We start from the raw sequence: 27,127 nt of genomic DNA, 5'->3' as shown, positions 1-27,127 counted from the left end.
GGATGGCAACCATTAAGACAGAAGTTAGGCAGCAATGAGGTGATATAAAAAAGATGGCAAGTATATGGAGAACAAAGCTATATAACAGTATAGGGGTTTGTAGCTTTCTAGATTTCGCCGACCATCGAATGATTTTTCTCCCGCTCGCAGATAAAAGTCAGTCTTGACCAAAGAGGGACGTAAAAGGGGGCGGGCGCTGAAGTCATGTGACATCAGCCTCCCGCCCCGAGCAGGCATCGGCCCACCTGCATTCCCAGCGGCACGCCCAGCTTTTTCAGTGTGACGCCCATAAAACGCTGGGCGTTCCCCTGCCCCAGCCCGCTATCTCTGCCCCCTTCCCTCCCCTGCCCATGCGGACGCCCAGCGAGTGTCACTGGCCCAAATTCGGACCATACCCATCCAACCTGAATCAGGCCCCAAGTACCATCTGAAGGGGATCGAGGCCCTAGTGCCTCTATGCAGTTTCTTAAACTTCTCATTGTACAAGAATATTGTCGCTTCCTGTCTTACTCCTAATATACCGGTTTCTGGCAGCCAGTGGTGCACATATTTGTCTTCTTATGTTTCTGTAAACTTGGACAATATTCCACTGTTTGTGTGGCCCTGCTTACACTGCAGGTCCCAGCGGATCAGCAGTAGTTTCCAGCACAGGCTTGTACTTAATTCTTTCAATTCCCTCATTGGGGTCTTAGCCAGGACACTGACACAATATTTGGAGCTTGAGTTCTTCTAATCAACTCCAGCATTGTGGAAATTAAGCAATGGGTTTTATAGATGTGAATTATGTCAGTCCTGAAGTAAGGACACTGGGAGATTTGTTAGATTGAGGTTCAGAATGATGTGTCTACACCTTTATTCTAGGTGCTAAATATGACTTTCTATGGCTTCTTACCACAAACATCCCAGATAGGAATCCAGTAGGATCTCTCGCAGTATTTTTTTTTTCAGCTAGCATAAAAAACTGACTTATTTTAATCGCACATGTGCTGGCCAACCCGTAAGTCCTCACAATGCTAAGGACAGCTGTCGTCCTTTAAGGCTTTAATCACAATTGTACAAGCACACAACAGTACTAGATGCTTCTACACATGCAATCAGTGGCGATATGACATTTTAAATGCCATGATTGATACACTCTGCCCCATATTTGTTTACTTGATTAAATGTCTTGACTTAATCATTTTACATAGCAGCATGTGTTTTTCGTACAGCTTTATACATAATACATAAACATCACAATTTTAGAAGGACAGTACCACCTTTTTTGCACATTGTCCTGACATCTCTTTAGTGCATGGTTAGGCTGTGGGCAGTCCAGCAGCTGCCTTGGTGCTGGGCTCACCCCAGTGTGATGACAAACAGGAGTATGTTGGGAGGTATGCTTTATGCTTTATTGCATAGTATTCAATTCCATGCCAGATTTTTTGACAGTCGAGAAACTGTACTTTTTTGCTGTTTTTACATTTGACCTATTCAGTTAAAGCGACTATTTTTTTGACTGTCAAAAAATCCGTCACAGTTGAAAAACGTGGATCGGTGAATTACTCGCCAATCCATGTGTTTTCGTCAAAATTGCATGTTTTCAACAATTTTTTTTGTTGCGTTTTGCCAGCGTAGTTTGGATTTAATTTTTTTTAAAACTTTATTAGCGAAACATGTCTAAAAAATGGGCGCAGGTGAATATGAAATATTTTTTTTTTCAGCTAGCATAAAAAACTGACTTATTTTAATCCCCCCCCCCCCATAGCCTCTAAAGTAAGCCCCTGGCCTACCCTTTGAGAATACATTATCAATTTACTACACACTACAGATCTTACTGACAACATGGTACTTAACGTCGGAGCCAGGAAGGGGGGAGGGGTTTATATCTGGGCTTCCTCCTTCAAGTGCAGCTACTACAGTGTGACCCCAAAAAGGTCATGCTCACACCCCCACCTGGCTACCACATTGCCACACCCCCAAGTGCCACATGCGCCAGTGATGTGTGATGTCATTATTTCTCAGTGCATTGATAGGGTGGTATAGCCATGAATATTGGTTCAGCCAACAAAATGTCTGCCTATAATTTTTTTACACAACAAGTATACTATAAAGCAGGCATGTCCAAACTATGGCCCTCCATCTGTTGTGAAACTACAAGTCCCATCATGCCTTGCCACAGTTTTGCTATTAAGGAATGCTAAAACTATGGCAAGGCATGCTGGGATATGTAGTTTCCAAACAGCTGGAGGGCCACACTTTGGACATGCCTGCTATAAAGCATTGGACAGACCGCACCTAGAATATGGAGTACAATTCTGGTCCCCTCACTACAAATCATGGAACTGGAAAACGCAACAAAGCTAATAAAAGGGTTGGAGAAACAGAATTATGAAGACAGATTGGACAGTTTGTGATTATTTATAGAAACATAGAATTTGACGGCAGATAAGAACCACTTGGCCCATCTAGTCTGCCCCTTTTTTAAATATGTTACCTCAAACCATATTTGATCCTTATTTTTTTGTAAGGATATCAATATGCTTATCCCAAGCATGTTTAAATTGTACTACTGTATTTGCGTCTACCACCTCTGATGGTAGGCTATTCCACTTATCTACTACTCTTTCTGTGAAGTAATTCTTCCTCACATTTCCCCTGAATCTTCCTCCCTCTAGTTTCAGTGCATGTCCTCGTGTTCTGTTGCTCCTCTTCCTGTGAAGAATGTCTCCCACCTGTACCTTGTTAAAGCCCTTGATATATTTGAAAGTTTCTATCATGTCCCCCCTTTCCCTTCTCTGCTCTAAAGTATACATATTAAGATCTTTTAGTCTTTCCAGGTACGTTTTGTGATGTAGGCCATGCACCATTTTAGTTGCCCTTCTTTGTACAGTCTCTAATGTATTTATATCCTTCTGGAAATATGGCCTCCAGAACTGAACACAATACTCTAGGTGAGGTCGTACCAATGACCTATACAGTGGCATTATTACTTCTTTCTTTCTACTGCTGATACCTCTCCCTATGCAACCAAGCATCTGACTTGCCTTCTTCATTGCTTTGTTACATTGCCTACCTGCTTTTAAGTCCCCTGAAATAATGACACCTAGATCCCTCTCTTCCTCAGTAGTTTCCATTATAGTGCCATTATACTATATTTAGTCTTTGGATTTCTGAGACCCAAGTGCATGATTTTGCATTTTTTGGCATTAAACTGTAGTTGCCATGCTCTTGACCATTCCTCTAATCTACCTAGATCCTCAATCATTTGTTTTACCCCTCCTGGTGTGTCTACCCTGTTGCATACCTTTGTGTCATCTGCAAAAAGGCACATTTAACCCTCAATTCCATTTGCAATATCACCAATAAAGATATTAAAAAGCACCAGTCCAAGTACAGATCCCTGGGGAACCCACTTGTAACCTTTCCCTACTTTGACTATACTCCATTTACTACAACTCTCTGTTTTCTGTCCTGCAACCACGCTCTTATCCATTCACCCATCTTAGAATCCAATCCCAAGCTTTCAAGTTTATTTAACAGTCTGCGATGTGGGACAGTGTCAAAAGCCTTACTAAAGTCTAGATAAGCTACATCTACAGCCCCACCTTGATCTATTACTTTAGTCACCCAGTCAAAAAAGTAAAGAAGACTTATATGTTAGAAAAGAGACGTTTAAGGGGAAACATGCTTAATAATAGACGTTTAAGGGGAAACATGCTTAATATGTATAAATATATCAGGGGCCAATATAATGAACTGTCGGACATCCTCTTTGCTTTGAGGAAGGACTCTAGGACACGTGGGGATGAGTTTAGACTAGAGGAAAGAAGATTTCGTACCTCTAAAAGAAAAAACTTTTTTATGGTCAGGGCAGTAAAATTGTGGAACTGTCTTCCTGGAGAGGTGGTGTCGGCAGAGACAATAAATTATTTTAAAACAAGGTTGGGCAATCATCTATTGGGCAAAAACATCCAGGGGTACTAATAACAATTAAAATCTGTATATAATTAATTTCAGTTATATTAAATTAAAGCAGATAGATCATGCACTTTAATAACGAAGGTTGAACTTGATGGGCGCAAGTCTTTATTCAGCCTTAACTACTATGTAACTATGTAACTAAAGCCATTAACATTTGATTGTGGTGGATTAATTGGGTAATGAGTTTATTCAATTAATATGCTTTGACTAATTTGTAGCAACAGGTCATCCAAATCTTGACAGGAGATGTACACAAATTGTTGGACTATCAGACAAGGAAAGGACTAGCCTTTCTGAGAAAGCAGGAGCATATTAAGTTATGTAGGCAGCCCTGTTCAATACTGAGAAAGCTATAGTACTCTGTGAGAGGCCAGTCTGGTTATTAGTATGTGCATAGAGCAAGCCAGACATAAAACAGCATTAGAGATCTTAGGTAATGCCAGTTAGCAGGAAATGCAGAACAATGGACATCTCATCCTGCCTCTGCTTTCTAATGCGTTATAACAATTACAATTCCCCTTTTAGCTATTAAATCTCTTTCCAAACGTTACATCTTTACAGAGTACACTTAACGTTAGTGGATAGGAGCCACTTCTCCTACAGTAATGAAGTGCAGTGTGGGTGTGGACAAAATATTTTTTGTCTATCTATCTGGCCTATGGTACATAAACAAAACCAGTCATCTTCCTTATGTCTTTATACAGAATATTTTAGAGCATTAGTCTTTTAAAGCTTACTGGTTACCTAGCCATAGTGGAGGCAGCCATTTTGTAGGCTCAGTTAATATGCACGTTTCAGCTAGGTCACTAATTTCTAATTCATATTGAGAGCCAGATGTCTCAAGCTTCAAAAAGGGGTAAGCCATCAGCTAATCAGCTCCTACCTGTCATTTTTCAAACCCAGACGGTAACATGGCAGTTAGGGGCTGATTGGCTGGCTGTTTATCACTCTCTATTTATCACATCTGGCCCAGAATCATTCCAGAAAATGGCTGCCTTCTTGCTGACTGTGTGGCTACCTCCTCCAAGAGTGGTAATCAAATTGGTTTAGCTCGGCGCAATGTAACAAATAGCTCAACACAACAGTCACAGGTACACATGTAGAGACAGTACCTATGTCAAAACTACCAACATTTGAAGTCCTAAAAGCAGGACCTGCCGTGCCAATGGCCAGTGTCCCGCGGGCAGGGGCGAAGTTGAGGGGAGCTGGAGATCACCAAAGTGGTTGATCTCTGAAGAGGTGCCTCTGCTCCATAAGAGCAAATTCCAAATAATCTATTATGTACTCCCACTATTATGATTAATTTAACACAAAAAAAAATTAAGGCTGAGGTGTGCAGTATTCACCACTTGCTTGGCATTGTTGCATTGTTTGCCACCACACCAGCAAATGCGTGATCTGATCTGATCACCTGGTCAGATGCATAACATGAATGGCTACCCCAAAACATTATCTTCCTGCAGCTGTCACTCACAGAAGCACCTCTTATTCCCCTGCTCTATGTCTGCTGTCAGTAGCACACACAGGGGGGGGGGGGGGGGGGGGGGGGTTTCTGAGTACCCAGAAACCCCCACCAGGAGTCTAAGGGCCCTAGGCTGAAATGGGTACAAGAATTTCCATGGGTACAAGAATTTTAAAATCGGCCCTTGGGAACCGGAGATATCTGACTTCAAGCAGTGGTCCCCATCCAAGCCTGTTAATTGCCTTTCCCAGTCAGATATTTCAGGTTATTTCTGACTTTTTTATGAGGGTATATTCCAAAAGCTAGGACTCTCCTCCTTTGATGGACACTAGTAGCTTGTCTCTACTGTTCCCAGAGCCAGAGATATCAGCCTTCCAGCAGCTGGTTACTGCTCCAGCTCCACACACCTGGTATGTAGTTGTATATACTCGTTGGCAGATTGCTCTGCCTCCTGAACTCTTGGTTGGTGGGATTCTCTAGTTTTTAATTCCATTAGAATCTGAGAAATCAATTTCTGGGAACTGGAGATATCTGCAGTCAAGCAAGCTCTCCTCCCACCAGAAAATTATGAATAATAAGCCCACTCCACTATATATATTTATTATTATTTATATGCATTTGGTCTATCTATAATACTTTAACTTACCCGGCTTTGCTCCGCCCCTCTGGAAACCCCCTTCTGAAAATCCTGCGTTTGCCCCTGGCTGTGATGTTGATCACTGCTGATCAGTCAGCACAGCAGGTCTGCCATCTGGTGGCTGCGCAGTGGAGCAGCCATTCAGGAAACATATATTGAGCCACCATATATATAGACAAAAGAAAGACTCACTCTCCAGACGATTTTCATGCAAATAAAAACAGCTGTGTATTGTATTTCACATAAGCAACAATATAAGGGTAGTACTCAACGTTAGCGTTTCAGTCCTAGCAGGACCGTCTTCAGGAGTTATGCATCAAGGGCATCCATGTAAGGTGAAGCACAGCGTGGACCACACAGCAGGTTCCTACAGTTCCTACTGCTGTGTGGTCCACTATATATATATAGTTAGGGAAGAACAATATATATATTCCTTTAAAAGAAAATTGTTTTGGATATGTTAAATACATGTTCTTCACCTAATTTTGTATTTTTTTTGGTGGGGCGGCACGGCGGGCACTCTGGGACTCTGTAAGCTGCGATCTTCACAGCTTCAACCAGAATCAGGACCCTAGGGCCCAATACTAGTTTATGAAGACAACTTATGAGATGGGAGACAACCTGTGGATCTCTAGCTGTTGGGAAACTACAAGTCCCATTATGCCTTGCCACAGATTTAGCGCTCCCTAATAGCAAAAACTGGGGCAAAGCATGCTGGGACTTGTAGTTTCACAACAGGTGGAAAGGCACAGGTTTCTTACGCCTGGCCTAGGGGGTACATTTATTAAGATGTAAGTACTATTGAAGATGGGATGTTGCCCATAGCAACCAATCAGATTCTATCTATTATCTTCTAAAGGGTGCTTAATAAATAAGAAGTAGCATCTGGTTGCTACGGGCAATGGGGTTTATTCTGGTTGACCCGCAAGGCTGAGAATTCGCAACCTTAGATCTGCATGCACATTCTGAGGGAAGAGGGTGGGCAGCTGACTTCCGGTGATGTCAGCTGCCTGCCCCCCCCCCCCCCGCACCTGCGTCATTAGCCCACTATCATGAGAACGTCCAGGGTTCTCATGGGAATACCCATGAAATGCTGGGCGTTCCCATATAGTAATTGGCTGAGGAAGTGACAGTCATTTACATGGCAAAATCAACCATGTGTCTTAAGACACAATGGGCGGGATTCTCTAAAATCCGCAGCCCAGTATCGCGGGCATTCGCATTTCTAATGACCGCATATTCTCTAAAATATGCGGTCATTAACGCAAGGGACAGCTCTTGCGGTAAGAGCTGTCCCTTGCGATGCGGCGCCGTTGCTGGACTTTCAGGTCTATGACCCGGGAGTCCGTCTGCGCATGCGCAGACCAACGCTCCGGCCGCGGGGCATGCTGGGAGGGATCCGTGACGGATCCCTCACACAGCGCAGCGTTAAGAAGCCCATAAGCTTCTGCAGGGGATCGCCAGCTTTTTCTGGCGATTCCCTCCACAGCGCTGACACTGCGAAGGGGGGTTAGAGAATACAGAAATGCGGTAAAAACCCGATAACAGGGTTTTTACCGCATTTCTGTGATAGAGAATCTCGCCCAATGGGTCCCAGTTTTTAAATCCCATGTGTTTGGACTGGTAGGCATGTCGTATTTCCTGCTTCTACCCATGTAAGCCCAGACAGATAAAGGCACAGGCACGGAGACATATGTGCGGTGCAAATGGATGCCAGGTACAGTACGTTGTACCAACTATCTTTGCATCAGTTTCTAAGACTTAAGGCAGGCATGTCCAAACTGTGGCCCTCCAGAGGTTGTAAAACTACACATCCCAACATGCCTTGCCTTAGTTTTAGCATTCCCGGTACTCTTTACCTAGCACGGCGCCCACGATTTTGATCGTGGGCATCGCAGGTAAAAAAATCGTGGGCATCGCGGCCATTGAATGCACTAAAAATCGGGTGCGACGCGACCGACGCGATGCCCGCGATTTCCCATAGGGATCAATGTTAAATTTCTCAATTGACCCGATTTTACTGTTCAATGCCTCAATGGACCCGATTTTTCCATAGGAAACAATGTTAAATGGCCCACAGAGGACAAATAGCCACCCTGAAGTGTGAAATGGCCCCCACAATTGTTAACGCCACCCCACGATCAACGTCAACCCGAAGCGTGGCGAGCGCAGCGAGCCCGCGAGGGGCGGCGGTACGCTTCCTACGACCTTTTCATACCCCCACTATCCACATCGGCGTGGAGTTGAGAATAGAATAGTGTGGCGAGCGCAGCGAGCCACCGAGCCCGAAGCGTGGCGAGCGGACGCGGATACCTTCACAGATAAACGCGTCCCTTCGCGGGCTTCACAGGTATCTGCATCCCCTCGCGGGGCTCGCTGCGCTCGCCACGCTTCGGGCTCGGTGGCTCGCTGCGCTCGCCACACTATTCTATTCTAAACTCCACGCCGACGTGGATAGTGGGGGTATGAAAAGGTCGTAGGACGCGTACTGCCGCCCCTCGCGGGCTCGCTGCGCTTGCCACGCTTCGGGTTCACGTTGATCGTGGGGTGGCGTTAACAATTGTGGGGGCCATTTCACACTTTACGGTGCCTATTTGGCCTCTGTGGGCCATTTAACATTGTTTCCTATGAAAAAATCGGGTCAATTGAGGCATTGAACAGAAAAATCGGGTCAATTGAGAAATTTAACATTGTTCCCTATGAAAAATCGCGGGCATTGCGTCGGTCGCGTCGCACCCGATTTTTAAGTGCATTCAATGCCCGCGATGGGCGCCGTGCTAGGTAAAGAGTACCGCATTCCCTAATAGCAAAACTGTAGCAAGGCATGATGGGACTTGTAGTTTCACAACATCTGGAGGGCCATAGTTTGGACATGCCTGACTTAAGGGCAATCTATGGCTGTAATTTCCGTACATTGAATAGGGCACTGGAAACAGAAGGCATCTTGGTAGCAAATGGTTTTGATGTTTTATGTTATAGAAAAGTTCTGTCTGCTGTCATGTCCGTTTATATCACTGGCAGACATCATAGGATGGGACAGTTTGTCATTTAGTGCAAACTTAGAGGTGGCTTTGGTTCAAGGCAACAGTTATAAAGATGGATTACTTAAATGATGGGACTTGCCCAGCAGATGCCAGCGTAGAAACTAATTATTAGGCATCCGTCTACTAGATAACTATGGCCCTTATTCTGATCGGTGCGGATATTCCCGCTTGCGTACGGCCCGCCGATGTTTATCGTCTGCGCATGTGCAGAGGTCACTCTGCGCATGTGCAGGCGATTTCGCCGCATGGATTCTTTATACGCCGCACAGGGGGCGTAGAGGGGCGTGAGGGGCTACTTATCCTCATTACCCTATGCATACGCCCCGCGTTTCATGGGCGTTCCCATGCAAACGCGGGGCGTATGCATGGTAATGAGGCCGTGACGCGTGGGTACGGGGCGGGCATCTGACATCGCCGGATGTCAGCTGCCCGCCCCCATACAAGATTTCACACGGACAAGTGTCCGTGTGGTCTTGTGTTGCGGGACCTGGTGGAGCGTGCGGCCCTGCATTCGATGTTCGGCGACCATCGAATGCAGGGGCTGCTCCCACCATGGAGGAGGCGTATCCCCGTCCACATTCATGCGGACCGCCACATATCCGCATACGGACGGAGGTGGCGATCCGTACGGAAGGCGGGGATTCGCCAAGACGGACATCACCGCATATTTCTGATCGGGCCGCACCGATCAGAATAAGGGCCTTATTTATTACATTTAACCCAGTGCATGACTGGAAATACCACGGGTTTGCAGCAAAATACGAGGACAGATGTTCTGTGGTAAATATGATATGATACATGGCGTCCTGTGTGGCCAACAATATCTACAGAACACTGGAAACTGCACATGTTGGGTGATGTAGGCAGGGCTGCCGAGAGGTGGGGGGAGCTGGTACTAATTACCCGGGCCCAGGCTTGCTGGAGGGGCCCGGCGGGGGCCCTGGTCAAACCCCCTCCGTTCCTCCTGGGCAGAAGCAGCAGAAGCACACACCTACTGACAGCGTGAGAGCTCATGCTGGGCCTGCTGTCAGCACTGCACATGCTGTAGGTGTGCTGCTACTGCTGAGGGGTAAGGTGGTTTGTACAATAACACTCCCCCTCGACTTTAGCATGTTTTATCACCCCCTAAACATTTTGGAGGCTAGGCCCAACCGCGGGATGTGACCACACCTCCTGTGATTAGGCCACACCTCCAAAAATATACCGGTGCCCTGGATGTAGTACAGGGATATACACTGCAGGACTGGGCCTCATATACAAATTTGGGGAGAGCCCAGTAATGTTGGTCCACCCACCCAAGGCCGCTGATGTTCTATGATCACTTGTGGATCTGGACCATGTAGCAAAGCCCCCAAATGCTCATATTACTCACATGCTCTGTTCTCATGACCATAGATAGTGCTGTTATCTCATCTGGGTGCAACTCCCATCACTGAGAGTATGTCTGTCATTGACACTGTAACCATAGTTTGGTCCACTTCCTAATACTGCATCAGTGCTGTCTTTATGCATAGTTGCTGTCTTTCTGAGCGACCCCTCGCTGAGGGGGCAGCCAGGTCTGCACAGCAGACAGTGGTGCTAGGGTTTGGCTTAATATAAGGGCAGTGCAGCAGCATGCACAGTATGTGATGTGGCCAGAGAGGTTGTGCGGGGTTCTGGCTACACAATTTTGTCATCATGGTCATGCTCCTGTTAAACATTGCTGACCTTATGTCAGTGCAAATCCTATAAATGGGATCCCAGTCCGACCTCTTCACTGGTGATGGTTAGCGCCTTCTCTAAGAGACTTCCACACTCTCTGATGGCTGGGAACACCACCTGATGTTCGGGAGTTTGCCAAGGCCTTCTGGTAGAGTATGATGTATGGCCAAGTTTAATATTTAAAGACCTGAAACTATTATTGGGAGACATATCTGTATGTAAAGGATTTCCTTGTTGGATTTATGAGGAAAGTATTTAGGGTAAAAGTTGTTTTGCATTGGGCCAAAGTGAGCAGAATTATTGCTTCGTAATCATTTTCTGCAGAAGAGGAATTCATACATAGTCTGTGGTCACCAACAAAGCTGCATAAACAAGCTCATGAAATCAATACAAACACAAATAAAATGACAGAAGATAGGTTACCGGAACAATATACTGTACATCATGGATGGGACTGAATGACTCAGCACAAACAAACATCCAGCACTGTGAAGGGCATTGCCACATTGCAATTTTTTTTTTTTTACAGGGCAGCAAAGTAATTCTGTGACATCAGGATCCACCATATAAATATTGTGAAACACATCCGAAGTCCCCCAGGAATAGGATGAGTAAAACATTTGACTTCAGAATTAGTTCAGTAAGTAAGATGGTGTGCCTAGGTTGGACCTCTTCTGGCAAGCTTAGATTAAGGATCCCATTTATTTTTGCATTACATGTCACTTACACACATCTGAGGCATCCATTTTGTGAGCAAAGCTAATATATTCATGAAAAGGCACACTATTAATCCAGAAGGAACCAATAACGTCACGGAGGAAATATTTACTGATAAATCAATGGGCTACATTCTCATGAATATTATCTAAACTCACAGCTGCCCGTATCTGTGATGTCATTACACCTTAGTGATTTTTCTAATGGATATACAATAAACAAAATGGCTGATTCCATCACTTGTAGTCAACAGGTGCTCTTAGAATTCTATTTAATCACATGGTATTTGGAATTTAGAGCAACTAAGTAGACACTAGGGGGTATATTACTAAGGTGCGTGTTTATATAAGTGGAGACGTTGCCCATAGCAACCATTTGCATTGTACATATTTATCTAGCACCTTCTAGATAACAGCTACAATCTGGTTGGTTGCTGTGGGCAACATCTCACCTTCTGAAAACACACCCACTAGTAAATATACCCCATAGAACTCCATATACTGCAAGTTAGATAAATATGAGTAATGGTGTGGTATATCGTAACTGAAATACACAGGAGATATTCAATTCGTCCCATCCAGGGACATTTTTAAGTCCTTTCTCGCCGATACAGTTTCACTTTCTTTTTTGGTCAAATCTGCATCTGTGAAAAACGATTCAAAATGGGGGGTGAAAACGCAATTTCGCTAAAAAAAACACATGAATCTGTGTGTAATCCGCTGGTCTACTTGTTTTTCGACCGTGCCGAATCAGCACTTTAACTGAATACAAGCCCATACATACTAGATGATATTGGTCACAATATTGTTCAGAAAGGGCTTTCTGAACAATATTGTGAACAATATTGTCCAGTGTATACGCTGTACATCGCTAATGATGCGTGCTCCCGTGCATCTTTAACAACCCCCTCCCTCGTCCAAGCATGTTCGGAAGAAGGAGGACATCGTCAATGATGGCCATGCTGCAGCTGCAGCATGAGTGTCATTCCCCCGCTGTTGGCTCTGTCGTGTGTGGCATCAGCAAGTCTATATGCACTTGTCAATGCTGGTCCCCCTGATGTCGGTGAGATCGTCGTAATGATTTTTTCCCTAGGCTGAATACCGGCCCACTTGGGTGTTCGCGGTATAACACACACACCATCAGTTCTGTATGGAGCAATGTGTGATGTCATAGTCACTGCAGGGAATAAATATATTCAGAATGTTTCACTGTCAGACATTCATGTCGGTTTACACAAATATTATTATTAATTTGCAACAAATGTTAATTACTTTCACATAGTCTCTAGTTGTTCCCGATTCCCAGGGATAGTCACAATTTTTATACATTTGTCTCTGTAAAAACTTTGGCTCTGGTTTGTATATACATCAATGTATTTATTTTTTGGAGGCTATTCTCATTATGGGGGTAATTTAATGTGTTCAGATGCAATTGAAAAATCTGCTAAAACTTAGCATCCCTAATGACTCTGTCCGCACTTGTATGAGTGCATACTGTAGCATGCATGGATCTGCCCAAAAACGTTGCCCACCCAAGTTGGGGTCGTACAGACTAATGATTGTTATATGCTAATTATAAGGCATCCCTCCACAGGAAAACCTGTTCCATACTAATTATGCATCTTCAAGGGCTGGCGACAATCGCTCTGTAATAAAACATTGAGAAACCCTCCAGAAATCCTGCATTTGCCCTGGCACAGATATAACTGCTTCCAGAAAGGGAAGCTTATGGCCCCCATACATCAGCAATCACAATTAATTGCTTCTCAGATCCAGTGATTTCCCCCCCCAGATAAATGGTTTCTTCAATCTATTTGACTTGTCCACACACTACAGATTTGTTTCAGTGATCTGCAGATTTTTCCTGTTAGAATGCCCACACATACAAAAATGAAACTCCAATAAAACCAGATTTTTAAACATGTTTAAAAATCTGATTCAGCAATCGATTGGCGATCCGTATTCATTTTTTATTGGGATTGCCAAACGGGGGAGCCCACACATTAAAGATTAATTGTGACAATCATCGCCAGAACGGAGGATTGTCACAATTAATTGCTGATGTATGGGGCCAATTAGACACAGTGCTGCATGCTGACACACATGGGCCCTTATTCTGGTTGGTGCGGCCAGAGCCGCACACGGGGCTCCGGCCGCACAAACCAATCCCCGCGCACCCTACGGATCGCCACGGCCGTCCGTACACGGACGGCTGGCGATCCGCATAAAAATGGTGGAGGCTACGCCTCCACCATGGTGGGAGCTGCCCCCTGCATTCGATGGTCGTCGACCATCGAAGGCAGGTCCGCACGCCGCGGCAGCTCCCGCAAGCTGAGACCACACGGACAATCGTCCGTGTGGTAGCTTGTATGGGGGCTGAAAGCTGACATCCGGCGACGTCAGCTTTCCGCCCCCATGAGTTGCGTCATGGCCTCATTACCATGCATACGCCCCGCGTTTGCATGGGAACGACCATGAAACGCGGGGCGTACACATAGGGAAATGAGGGCATGATGCCTCTCACGCCCCTATACGCCCCCTTTGCGGCGGACGAAATACGTCTGCGGCGAAGGGGGCTGCACATGCGCAGATTCACCTCTGCGCATGTGCAGAGTAAAAACATCGGCGGTACGGCCGCACGCGGGCCGTACCGATCCGATTAGAATAAGGGCCATTGTAACAACCCTGAAGCTGAGGGTGGGATCTCTGCTACTGTGCTGCATGCTGTCACAGTAGTGTAAGCTCAGGATAGTTCCCCGAGTGGAACACATGTGCAATTGATCCAGGTGAGAACACTGATGTACACTGCAGAAGTAGGCTGGATATTTTGGAAGAGTTTTCTAGTACTGTATGTTATACTCACCTACTCTCTAGAAATGGCCGAGAGTCGACTAGTCTTGGCCAGTCTCCCTGCAAGCCACTACCTGCCGCAGCCCCCCCACCCCCCCCCGAAGGGACACAAAAAAACATAGAAACTCATGTCGACCTTTTCCATGTCGACGTATTGCTTAGATTGACCTATTGACTGTCAACCATATTACCCATGCCTCTTTTTATTGAAATGTGCTTCTACGGTTCATTTCAGATATTCCCCCATCTTCTGTATTTTTATTTCAATATTCACAATTATTTTTTATAGCGCACACATATACCGCAGCGCTTTACAGAGAGTACAATAGATGAGAACAATAGATGACAATAAGCCTTGGTGAGCCATGGCTCTCCAGAGAAGGCTAGTTGAAGAAGGCTCCATCTGTAGTTGAACAGTCACATCAGTCCCTTTCCTACCACATGCATGCACACACAAACACACACACACACATTCCAGGGTTAATTTTGTTGGGAGCCAATTAACCAATCACCTGATGCTGCCTGATATTGGTACATCGGGCAGCATCACATACCCCATAGAAACCTAGGGGGGATGTGACTGCCAGCAGTGAAGAAGATTCCCGCTGCAGTCCCTCTGTGATACATTTGGGTGTCTTCTGCAGCATTTTATGAATACTCATTAAAAGTTATATTTTAATATAATTAGGTGCACCCACCTTAACAGAACATTATTTTTCTCTTTCTTTTGATATTTCCTATTGTCCTGGGGTAGCACACCTGAGTCTCTATTACAATCAATAAAACTGCTTGATATTTGGGGGTCCTAAAACATACATTACATGGGGCCTTATTTTGGTTCATTCTTTCTGACAAAATCCTTCTTAGATGGACAAAACCATGTGCACTGCAGGGGGGGGCAGATGTAACATGTGCAGAGAGAATTAGATTTGGGTGAGTAATTTTGTTTCTGTGCAGGGAAAATACTGACTGCTTTATTTTTACACTGCAATATAGATCTCACTTTGAAGTAAAACCCCACCCAAATCTAATTCTCTCTGCACATGTTACATCTGCCCCACCTGCAGTGCACATGGTTTTGCCCATCTAAGAAGGATTTTGTCAGAAAGAATGAACCAAAATAAGGCCCATGGTCTTGTGCGACCGACAACCTTTGCCTTTGTTCTGGGAATTAGCCGCAGATATTATATGATAAACGGGCCCCTTACGCTCTTGGTTCCTCCTTAACCCCTTCCCGGCGAGGCCTTTTTTGTTAATTTTTTTTTTTTTTCCTCCTCGCGTTCAAATAAGCGTAACTTTTTTAATTTTCCGGCTATATAGACACATGAGGGCTTTTTTTTTGCGGGACAAGTTGTACTTTTTAATGGTACCATTTACTATACCGTATAATATTCTGGGGAATCAGGACGCAATTCCACAATTTTGCGCTGGTTACGGTTTTTTTGGAGTTCATAGTTCGTTTAAAATGATGGGTTATCTTTATTCTATGGGTCGTTACGATTCCGGTGATACCAAACTTATATAGTTTTCGTTATGTTTTACCACTAAAAAAAAAAATAGAAACTTTTACGGTTTTTCTAATTTGCGTCGCGTCGCCATGTTCTGCGGCTTATAACTTTTTTATTTTTCCACCTACGGACCTGGGTGAGGGCTCATTTTTTGCGGGCTGAAGTGTACTTTTTAATTAATACCATTATGGGATATGGGCGACTTTCTGATCTCTTTTAGTTATTTTTTTTGGGTAGGCGATGCGACCAAAAAACGTAGTTTTGGCGTTGGGAATTATTTTCCGTTTACGCCTTTAACCGTGCGGGATAACTAATGTTATATTTTAATAGATCTGACTTTTAGGAACGCGGCGATACCAAATATGTTTATTTTTTTTATTTTTTATTTTTTTTTATTTGTGAAATGGGGAAAGGGGGGTGATTTGAACTTTTAATATTTTTTTTTTTTTTTTTTTTTTTACTACAAGGCCCCCTAGTGTACTTGACCACTAGGGGGCGCGATCGCCTGTACTAGGTTCAGCCATAGAGCTCTATGGCTGAACATAGTGATTTTCAGCACTTCCTATTACATCCTGCCTCAGGCAGGATGTAATAGGAATGCTGACACGGCCAGCACAGGGGTCTACATTAGACCCCTGGCTGCCATGGCAACCGATCGGCACCCTCCGATCTCGCCGCGGGGGGCCCTGATCGGCGCCGGAGGGGGGCGCCCCCCCTCCGATCAGCTATTTAAGCACTACGGGCGCTTTGCCCGCGGTGCTTAAAGGGTTAAACGGCCATGATCGGCGAACTCGCCGCTCGTGGCCGTGAGAGCAGGTACCTGGCTGTAATATACAGCCATTACCTGCTCTCTTTCAAGCCAGCTCACTCCGTGAGCTGGCTTGATTCCCCCGCAACCGACATATGACGTAAATGTACGTCATATGTCGGGAAGGGGTTAAACCTAAATAATTAGGAAGCCTTGAGGGCTGCATTTGTGAATCTCTGCAAAAAACCCTGGTTTGCAACACTGATATTTATAGGGTGTAGTACTAGTATACAACCTATAGGAGGTGTGGTTTCTAAAAAATGAACTTTCAGATGGCAGTCCACATATGTCAGTAGCATGAAGCATTTGTTAGCCTTGAAAAGGTAATGCATTTCAATAATTAATAATAAACAGTAATATGTCCCTAATAACTTCTTAATGGTGCATATCCTTTCCATAATAATAAGCTTGTTTTAATCAGCAGGAGGAGTTCTGTAACAGTTATGTAAAGTATTTATTTTACTCTGTCCTTCATTCCTCTGTAAGTCTATACCAGTATTGTATTCTGTTGTACATTTCTTGGCCCGGCTCGCTGATCTATTAGCACTGTCAGTAAATATTTTATAAATCATTAAAGCTAAGATAATAGAGGACGATATGTATTGATCGCAGTGTAGTTCTATAGACCAGGGTGAATCTGGGACTTTGAGATTCATTTGTGTCTCCCCACCCCTTCTGTGTGAAGCACCACTTGGTGTGAGCGGTGGAGTGCTGCCAGTCTGGGACTGCCGGGAGAAGAGCTGGGATATGTTCACATACAGCTGGACCTGTTTCTCTAGGAACATACACAGTGTATGCCTGGTGGTGTATCTCTAGGATTTGCACGCAATAAGTATTTGGAGAGAAATAATTGTCTATCTCTGGATTTGTGACTCCATGAAACATTTGTGATAAGGGCTCATTGTCACCGACAGTGTGTAAGTACAGGCGGAATGTTTATCTCTTTGTGACACTTTCTGATGCATTGTTTTATTTGGAGAACTTTTTTTTTTTAAATAAGAATTCTACAGGGGTCTGCATGAAAGCTACACTTGTAAAGCTGTGCTTCACAGTGGCTGTCCATAGACATCATTTTAGTGATCGCCCCTTTATACAACATGATTTAACCCAGACAGTCGCTGAATCTATGTTATGCATTTTTAAAGATTGTTCCCCTCATATAGGATCATTTATTTACAGTTATATAGTGCAGCATATTCCGTTGTGCTTAACAATTGGAAAATAGCATTGAGTCTTTCAGCTGATGGCCAGCTACCGTATATGACCTTACTTTCTTGTGGTGGGCAGGGATGGTTGCTACTTAAATCAGCACTCACAAGGGGAATTAAGCTTTTTGCACACATTGATTTTCTTAGCTCAGTGAAGGTAACTTGATCGGAGCGGGGTTTCTTTGCCTTGAATTTTAGACTTTAGTATGAATGTTGTACATAATGTTTCACTTTGGATGAGATTCCTGTTTGGTTTTTCTTTTATTAATTATTTACGTTAAAAGTGAACCACTGCTAATATCCAGCGGTGGCGTATAATGTGCTGCAGTGATTTACCTGCTGTCTCAGTATGCAGCTCTTACAATCAAAGTAAACCCAGCGACCCAGCTAGTTGGATTTATTTGTGGTTGTCGCTTTCATACCTGACCCTGACCCTTTCTGACCCATGTAAATTACAATGATTCAAATGACCTTTAGAAAACCATAGAGAATTCATGCACAATGGAGCAAAACACTTTCCGAGGACACAAATACCTCTTATCTGGAACCCTCATAAGCCATATATATAAAACAGCGGTTATGTAATATTAAGTGATTCTTAGCATTTGTTACTCACTTGTTATCATTATTCACTTTCACTTGGAATGGGCTAAAAACAAATTATATCGCCAATATAGATGTAGCCGCACTCATCTTTGCAACAGATGGCGATTCTACTGCCATCCCCCGCCAGCGGCCGGCTACCGCCAGGGGCGCGATTGCACGAGACGCTTGTGCGCCCCGTGGCAACGGAGCTTGGCGGGGGTCTCCGCTGCTTCCCCCGCTGTTGCCACCAGTCCCCCTCGCCGCCCGACCCCCCCCCCCCCAAACTGGGCAGAGTCTCCCTGAAGCGGAGTGAGATGCACGCACATCCCAGTCTCTATCGCCGGCACTCACCAGTGAAAGGGATCTGGCGAGCGCCGGCCAAGGATGAGAGGCTCTACATCTGTACCATAAGCTGTTACTTTTCTATATTGTGAATGCTTTGTAAATGAGTATTGAATATGTACAGTGATGCGCCTTATTAATAAAATGTAATAGTAATAATAATAATAATTAGGATGGTAATAATAGATAATTGACTAGACCAGGGGAGGGGCCTGCAGAGTTCAGATTTCAAATAGAGGACGCACAGCAACTGCCACCAACTGCCATTCCAAACACATTCGCTGGCAGCGGGTGGGGCTCCCCTATTTGAATTTTAAACTGTGCTGCAGCCGCTCCTCTGGACCTGCCATTGCATTTAATGATAATATTTATGATAATATGCCATGTAAAGAGAAAACCTGTATATATATTATTTATAGAGAAAATTAGATATTATACAGGTAGTCCAATCATGTAAAGGTAAGAGAATATAATATGATTTTTTTTATATTTTTATAGGACTATTTACTAAGACCGGAAAGAGATAAAGTGATGAAGCAGCAGCCAATTTGCTACTAACTGCCAAGTTACAGGCTATGTTTGAAAAATTTCAGTTTATAGCTGGTTGGTTGGTACTTCCTCTACATTATCTCTCTGTGGGCCAGATGCAGTGGCATAACTATACATTTTGCTCCCCCCTGCCAAAAAAATTGTTGCAGACACTGCTGCTTCTCCTGTATCTGACCCAGGCCGCGCCCCCGCCACTCGAGTAAGGGGATTTCTTTTTATTTTTACTGACAGTAACGGTGACAGCACGGGCAGCGGCAGGCTCTACACAGTGTGACTGACTGTCTGCAGACTCAGTCAGTGCGCCGGGGCCCGGATGGGTGCTAGCATTTACGCAGCCCCACTCCCCCAAGCAGCAGCATGGGCTGTCTTACAGTATCTACGCTACTGGCCAGATGCACTAAGCTTCAAAAGTGATAAAATGGAGAGTGATAAACAGCCAACCAATCAACTCCTGCCTGACAATTTTCAAACACAGTTTGTGACATGGTAGGTAGGAGCTGATTGGCTGGCTGTTTATCGCTCTCCATTTTATCACTTTTGAAGCTTAGTGCATCTGACCCTCAAAGATTGGTTAATAGACCTTTACTGTATATCACTACATGTTATGATAAGTGAGTTGCAAATGGAATTGCAGCTATTGGCCGATCAGTATAATTTGAGGTGTTGGCGTGGAGGGCTGGACCTCCTTTCAAGCAGCCACTGAAAGCTGTTGAGGTGGAGGGCTGGACCTCCTTACAGGCAGCCGGTGAGAGCTGTTGAGGTGAATGGCAGGACCTCTTTTTAGACAGCCAGTGAGAGCTGTTGAGGTGAGGGGCTTGAGCTTCCTTCAAACCTCAGACATTTAGTGGATTATATCAGAGATAAGGTGGAGAATAAATCATAGTTCAGCACAAAACTCAGGGTTACAGAATAAGTTTCTCCATGATGCTGGCTGCCTGTTACCCGCTATTGAATTAGACAATTTCTCTTGTTACTGAATGATCTTATTCCATCAGTTTGAGTAACCAGCTAATATTTATTGAAGGTAATTATTTTAAATTGAATTATGCTATGCGCTTATTGTGTGCTAATGTGATATTGACATTGCAGTTCTCTGTGACAGTATACTGGATATGACCTGATGGTATCTCTGGGATTATTATTGAAATGATGACAATGTTGAGTTAACAGGCTTTTATAAGACCATAATGTGAAGAAACATTGTACTCTGTAACCTATAGAGGCCAATCTGTCATGATCTTTTACCCATCACCTTTAGTTAGACTAATGGAAGCTATTTCTAATTGGTTGCTATGGGTTGCAGTACATATGCTCTTTTTGTGTCATCGTATTCAATAAGTCCTTATCTTTAATAATATATAGTATTTAATGTGTTTTTATTAAATTTTATTTCTTACACAGGTGTCCATAGTGTGTAACATGCAATATATTTAAGTACAAAAAGATTGGATATTAACCCCTTGAGTGGTGGGTTTTGCTGGGGCAGGACAAACCTACCAAGGCAGGTTTGTCCTACCCCAGCAATACTCACCACTCAAGGGTAGCCGCTGCAGCGGCCAGTCCTGACTCCCCACCCACTCCAGTCCCAGGGCTCCCCTGCCACTGCCCCTGCTGCCATTTACAGCAGTGACCAGGCGGTAGGCCCTGCTCGGGAAGGATCATCTCTGGGGGATTCAGGCACCCGAACTCCCAAGCGCTCCTGGGTCCCCACCCGAACCTCCCTGAGCGGGGCCTGTCATCTGGTCACTGCTGCGAATGGTGGTGGGGCAGTGGCAATCGAGCCTTGGTGTACGATCGCCGGAGCAGAGATGAGCTTTGGGGGGGGGGGTTCACGGGGGAGAGGTGCCCCTAGAGCTGGTGCGCCAGTAGTGCACAGCTGGAGGCACCACTGGCGGGCACCTCCTTATTGGTGGTATGCCTGGAAAATTTTCAGGAGAGCCCGCTCCTCTGGAGGCATACCACCGAAGTGGTTAAAACCTGCTCTCTCCATAATGCCCATCTGACCTCAAGCTTTCATTACTACAGATTAATATAAACACCGAAAAAGGTTTACCTCAAGAAAATATTAATTTCTCCACAGTAAGTGAACTCCAAAGTCCAAACACTACTGCACTGCAGTAATACATTGTGTGCAGCTGTAGGTCCTTATTGTGCAATGTATGTGGAAGGATCTGGGTCTTGTGTCTGAATACACACGTTGTGAGCACTTGTTTGGCACTGGACCATGTCTGAAGGACATGATATCATATCAAAGGAAGTGTTCTGTGTTACTGAGTGCTGACATTACTGGGTGTCTGAGGGAGCTGTTGGATTGACAGAATATCGTGTGTCATGTGAATCATCATTCCTGGACATGTCGTTATGCCTGAGAATTCCATACAGGGTATCCTTAATTAATTGCAAACTTCTCCTTGTGCTTTCTGTAATAATCAAAATATAGAAATGATTTTTAATATGGTGTTTGTGTGTGTGTGTGTGTGTATATATATATATATATATATATATTTATATATATATATATATATATATATATATATATATACTAGTAAGCCTGCTTGAAGCTAATGCTTCGAAAGCTAGTGTTTGACTCTGTTTTCGTGCATGTTTGAGAGAGAAAGAGATGTAGTGCTCAGCGCCGCCAAGCATTAACACTGCACATATGCCACCCAATCCCGAAATCCCGGGATCGGAGCATACAATCCCTGGATTAAAATCCCGCTAATTTTGGCCTAAAATCCTGGGATCCCACTGTTTGCATTGATACTCAATGACAGCAATGAAATCAGGTGTGGTGTTGTTTTTTGAAACATACCGCTCCTGACTTGATAGCTTGTGTTTGTTGACGGATTCCACATCCACTCCTGAGATTTAACACCTATGATGCATTTATTTATGTGTTCTGTGTGTTTGTGTGTGTTTGTCTATGTGGATGTGTGTTGTACTGTGTGTGGTGTGTTATGTATTTGTGTGTGGTGTTGTTTGTATCTGTGCAAAGTGTAAGTGTGTGAAGTTCACTAGGTTTATATTTGTGTGTAGTGTGCTGTGTGTATCTGTGCAATGTTTAAGTATGTGTTCTTTGTGTTTGTGTATGTTGTACTGTTTTTGGGTGTGTGTTGTAGTGTATGTGGGTGTGTGTTGTAATGCACGTGGTGTGTTATGTATCTGTGTGTTGTGTGTATCTGTCCAATGTGTAAGTGTGTGAGGTGCGCTGTGTATATATTTGTGTGTAATGTGCTGTGTGTGTATGTGGTGTACTGTGTGTGTAATTTGTGTGTGTACAATGTGTACGTGTGTGTGATATGTGGTATAGAGGGGGAGATTCACTAACATTTGCGGAGAATCTGTGTAATTTTCGCTAGTTTAACGGCTCATTTGCGTGCCGTTATTGATGCACACTTTGCCATATGCTGTAACAATTCAGCTACCGCAATCTGTCTGCTTTTGTGTTTTTTCCTACTGCGCCCGCTGTGTGCCGAGCGGTCATGTGCAATTGCTTCTTCCGGACATCGCTGGTCTCGCATCCCAGCCTCGCTGAGCGGAGACACAACAAAGTGTCTCACACCTCCCAAATACATCGCCCAACATCAAAATAGTGCATCACACCTCCCTGCATTATAAAAACCCATACTGCCTTAATTTACACACACCTCAGCTAGCTTATCGCAAGCTTGAGGTGGCGAAAACGCACAGGCTGGTTTCACACGGCGCGGATGTTAGAGCATGTGAATTGGCAGGAAGACCATGCAGTCCAATGGGGAGCCGCGGTCGTGACGTAAAGACCAGGAATGCGGAAGTGCAGAGAAGCGCACTACACCGCCGGGGGACAGAACATATGAAGAAGAGACAGCGGCGCCATTAGAGATGACTGACCGCTGCGTTACAGGTTAAAGAATCCCGCCCATTATGTGTTTGCATTCATACTCAATGACAGCAATGAAATCAGGTGTGGTGTTGTTCCTCTGTCATCCGTTTTCCAGATCATCAATCAAGGCAAATTGAACCTTGGTGTTTTTTTAAATTTCTAAAGCTGCCCATACATGGTGCGACAGAGCAGTGTAATGAGATACGCGCTCGCGTGCACATCCCATCGCACAGCACATAAAGTCTGGGCTGCCCATGCTTTTAATACTAGATTGCATCATATCTAGTACAAAAAGCACGGCGCTGTAGCACATTGTATGCTTTTTGAACTAGATGCTATGCAATCTTGTACTAAAAGCACGGAGTTCATTGCACCGTGTATGGGCACTTTAAGTGAAATTTCCCAAAAAAACGGCTTTGAGGTGCACACCAACAGGTCCAGAGTTCCTTGTTTTGGAATTTGGCCGCAATGCGATACACACACACACACACACACACACTCTTCAACTTATTAAATAGATTTTGATCAATAATTTTAGGCCCTGCAGAAAAGTGGGGTCCCATGAAGGGGGCTGCAGGCTTAAATGCAAATGCATTAATATTAGTAGTGAGTGCAGAGCCCTTGTCATTTCTATATGTGTCTGTGTGTGTGTGTGTGTGTGTGTGTATCGTTCCAAAAAAATTACAATATGTTGTCATACCTCCCAACTTTAGATTTATTTTACTCTGGACCTGCCTCGCTGGTGGTGGGTCAGGTGGGGGGTGGGCGGGGTACTAGATTGAGGGGCGTGACCAGTGTACAGCATAAATACAGTGATAACCATCCCCGCCTGTGGAACACTGCGACCCGTTGGTAGGAGATCAGGGAAGTCTCCAATTAGCGGGACTGTACTGCTGCCATTGGAACCGTTGGCAGATATGCGTCAAGCTGGCTAAGTCACGGTCTCCCCTTTCTGACCTAGTTCCTACATTGTATCATTTCCCACCAATTTTATAGCATAAAATGCTTTTTAATTTCCTCTGGGTGTAAAGATGACACCTTATTGGCTTAAAGAGACAGAATCTCACCCCAGTATATTAATTAATGAGCACCTGGTAAAAATTACTGACCAGTACTGTATAAGTGAAGTGAAAGTGGAGATACATTTAAAAAACAGTGTTAATAACATAGTGTTTTCTTTAAAAAAAAATAAAAAAAAATTTTGAAGCATCCAATCAGCCATTAGCATCCAATAAATAACATTCTGCACATTACGGGCATTAATACAAACTTTTGCATAGTGAGGCAATAAAAACAACACGGATGGTTTATAAATGCCAGCTGCGCACACTGCGTTTTATTCTGTGCCAAGTGCGACAGGTAGAGGACAAGGCCTTTAATAGTAATAGTAGAACAAAGACACAGTATTTCTAGTCCAGGTGCTACACACACTTATACAATTAATAGTCATTCGTTGCACCGTCATGTTACCGTGGAACATTAAATAATCCTTGCAAATTGTCCACACATCCATTTGTCTCATCCTAATAAATCATATGAAAGAAAAGAGAAACATACTGTAGCAATATATTGTAGCAGTAGAGGAACTCATGGAGCCAAGGGAAGTATTGACGCCAGCTGTCAGAGCAGCATAAAGAGCACAGATAAATCCACCCATAACCACTGCCTGTGACCTGCTGATCACTGCTGCAGTGGCTATACATGGATCTATCTGTGGGGTTTGGGGAGCTGCTGTCACTTGCCAGCAGCTTATGTTGTGATAAAGTTATTACATTGTGGCACAGGGCAGGTAACATCATGGTGTTATTCTGCTCCATTGTAAAACAGAGGACCCACAGTGAGAGGAGCATTCACCAAGATGACATCGGAGATGTTAAGTGCATTCGGGCTTGACCAATAGGGATGTGGGGGCTGCAGCTGAAGAGACATAAGAGGGCTAGCTGGAGAGAGAGACAGAAGGGGACAAGCTGAGTAGGCACTGTGGGGTGGCTGGAAATACATAGGGGAGCTGAAGAGTCAAAAGGAGGCACCCTAGAGAGACATTGTGAGGGGGGGGGGGGCTAGAGAGACAGAATGGGGCTGTATTGTATCACAGGACTGGACAGGTATCCAACGTCCAGCATTTCCTGCTTGCCCCAGACTTGTAGAGTTGCCTTGTAGACTGCACATTCATATGTCCGTGCTTTTGTGTTGTGTGCATATTCTTAAGCCAAGGCACTTTCTGTTGACGTTTCAAGGGTGATACTGTATAACATTGGAGTCAGTCATGACAGTCAGTCACTTGTTTGGTAAAGATCACTATACAAGTCTTTTCTTTACTTCTGTGAACCTTCTGTAGCAAGAGTTAGCAGGAAGCAGACCAGCAATGGGCCTCTGGACCTGCAGGACTTTGATGCCTCCTATGATAGCTGTTTGTCCATCTTCTTCCACCTTAACTCTGCATAATCTCCTCTGTCTCCCTTTAATAATTTGTTCTATTAAGGTCAAAAGATGAATTGTGCATCTTTCTACTTTGCGTATGCTTGGCCGTGGTCTCCTTTCATCTGAGCTTGTGTAGTCACGAACAATTAACGGTAACCCTGTTGACGGTTTTTCAGCAAGTTATCCTTGTAACTTGTAAAGTAATCTTCATTAAAAATGTTATGTAAAAGCCATATCTTCATGGAAATCCTTGCTTCAAGCTCATTTTGTGGTCTTCATTGATACAGCCTTTTTTCTTTCTTTTTGCCACCAGCCATTCATTTGTAAGTGATGGTTACACGGTCCATTGAACCCATGTAATAGAGCCTCTCCACTGCCTTTGAGAATTCTGAGGCATATGACCTGGAGACCAGATTCTTAGGTTATTGATTATATTAGTAAGCCTGCTCGAAGCAAATGCTTTGAAAGCTAGTAAGGTAGCTAATGTGTGAGAGAGAAAGAGATGTAGTTCCCTTGCTGCCAACAGATGGCAGTGTTTCAATGACACACAGACACTAGACATATATGACACACAGACACTAGACATATATATATATATATATATATATATATATATATATGTTAGTTTTGGATAGGGGGCGCCACTTGTGCTGGATGTATATTCTTCAAACAATAATATTCCCTTATAATATAGAGGGTGTCAGCCTGTCTTTAAGTAAGAGTGATGGTATGTCACTCACGGGTAAATAGGTAGAAATGTAAAAAGATATTGGCGACTAATTATTGTAAATAAGATGATTTGGATAAAAAATAAATAAAATATTTAATAGGATGACAATAAAACAATATATAAGTAAAAAGACAATTGTATACCAATAGACATATAATTACACAGTAAAAACTGGTATTCGAGGTATACAGGTGTAAAAACAGTGTATAGGTAGGAAATGGGGTGAGGATGTATATAAAAGGGGATTTTTTCTTATAAATCAAAAATAAAAAGATTTTTTGCTTATAAAAAAATCAGATATAAAAAATACTGAAAAGATATATAAAAAAGTTATATTAAGGTTCTTAACTTTTGGAGTGATATGAGGTAGGTGGCCCAACGCGTTTCGTCGAAGTGATTTCTTCAAGGGGTGGGAGACAAATGAGCTCAGATCTGTATTTATACCTGTATGCCTGTCAGTATCAGCTATGACATAATTTCCTGTTCATTAGTCAATTACTAAGGCTAAAATCGTTGGAACAACATATATTGGGACTGGACATATGTGTAGAGGTTGATTACAGTGCAGAGGTGTAAAACGCTATATTTACAACATTTTTAAGTGGCTAAAACGTTTATTTGGTGTAAAGTATATAAAATCGCGGCACTTCCGCCACGTTTCCGGCGTCCATACGGCGCTAGTGCGCATGCCCGGCTTTTCACTGTTTAGATGAAGCTATGACCTTCTCCGCTGGGTGCGCT

The 27,127-nt window shown here is 43.9% G+C and overlaps 1 protein-coding gene across 7 annotated transcripts in view; it reads left to right on the top strand.

Annotated features, from left to right (window-relative positions):
* LOC146081108 (sodium channel protein type 5 subunit alpha-like) overlaps nucleotides 1-27,127 on the top strand; it is a 388,187-nt gene that overhangs the window by 16,280 nt on the left and 344,780 nt on the right. The window contains exon 1 of one of the 7 annotated variants that reach the window (XM_083189075.1): nucleotides 17,417-17,606. The exons of the other annotated variants lie outside the window; for them this stretch is intronic. The gene's annotated coding sequence lies outside the window, so the exon portion shown is untranslated. Of the gene's footprint in view, nucleotides 1-17,416; nucleotides 17,607-27,127 lie in introns of those variants that run through there. 7 annotated transcript variants of the gene reach the window in all.

The sequence above is a fragment of the Crinia signifera genome, chromosome 5 (genome assembly GCF_055691185.1).
Source record: "Crinia signifera chromosome 5, ASM5569118v1, whole genome shotgun sequence".
In the NCBI taxonomy this organism is placed as follows: domain Eukaryota; kingdom Metazoa; phylum Chordata; class Amphibia; order Anura; family Myobatrachidae; genus Crinia; species Crinia signifera.
Note: the sequence above shows the minus strand (reverse complement) of the source record. Positions and strands in the feature narration are given on the sequence as shown.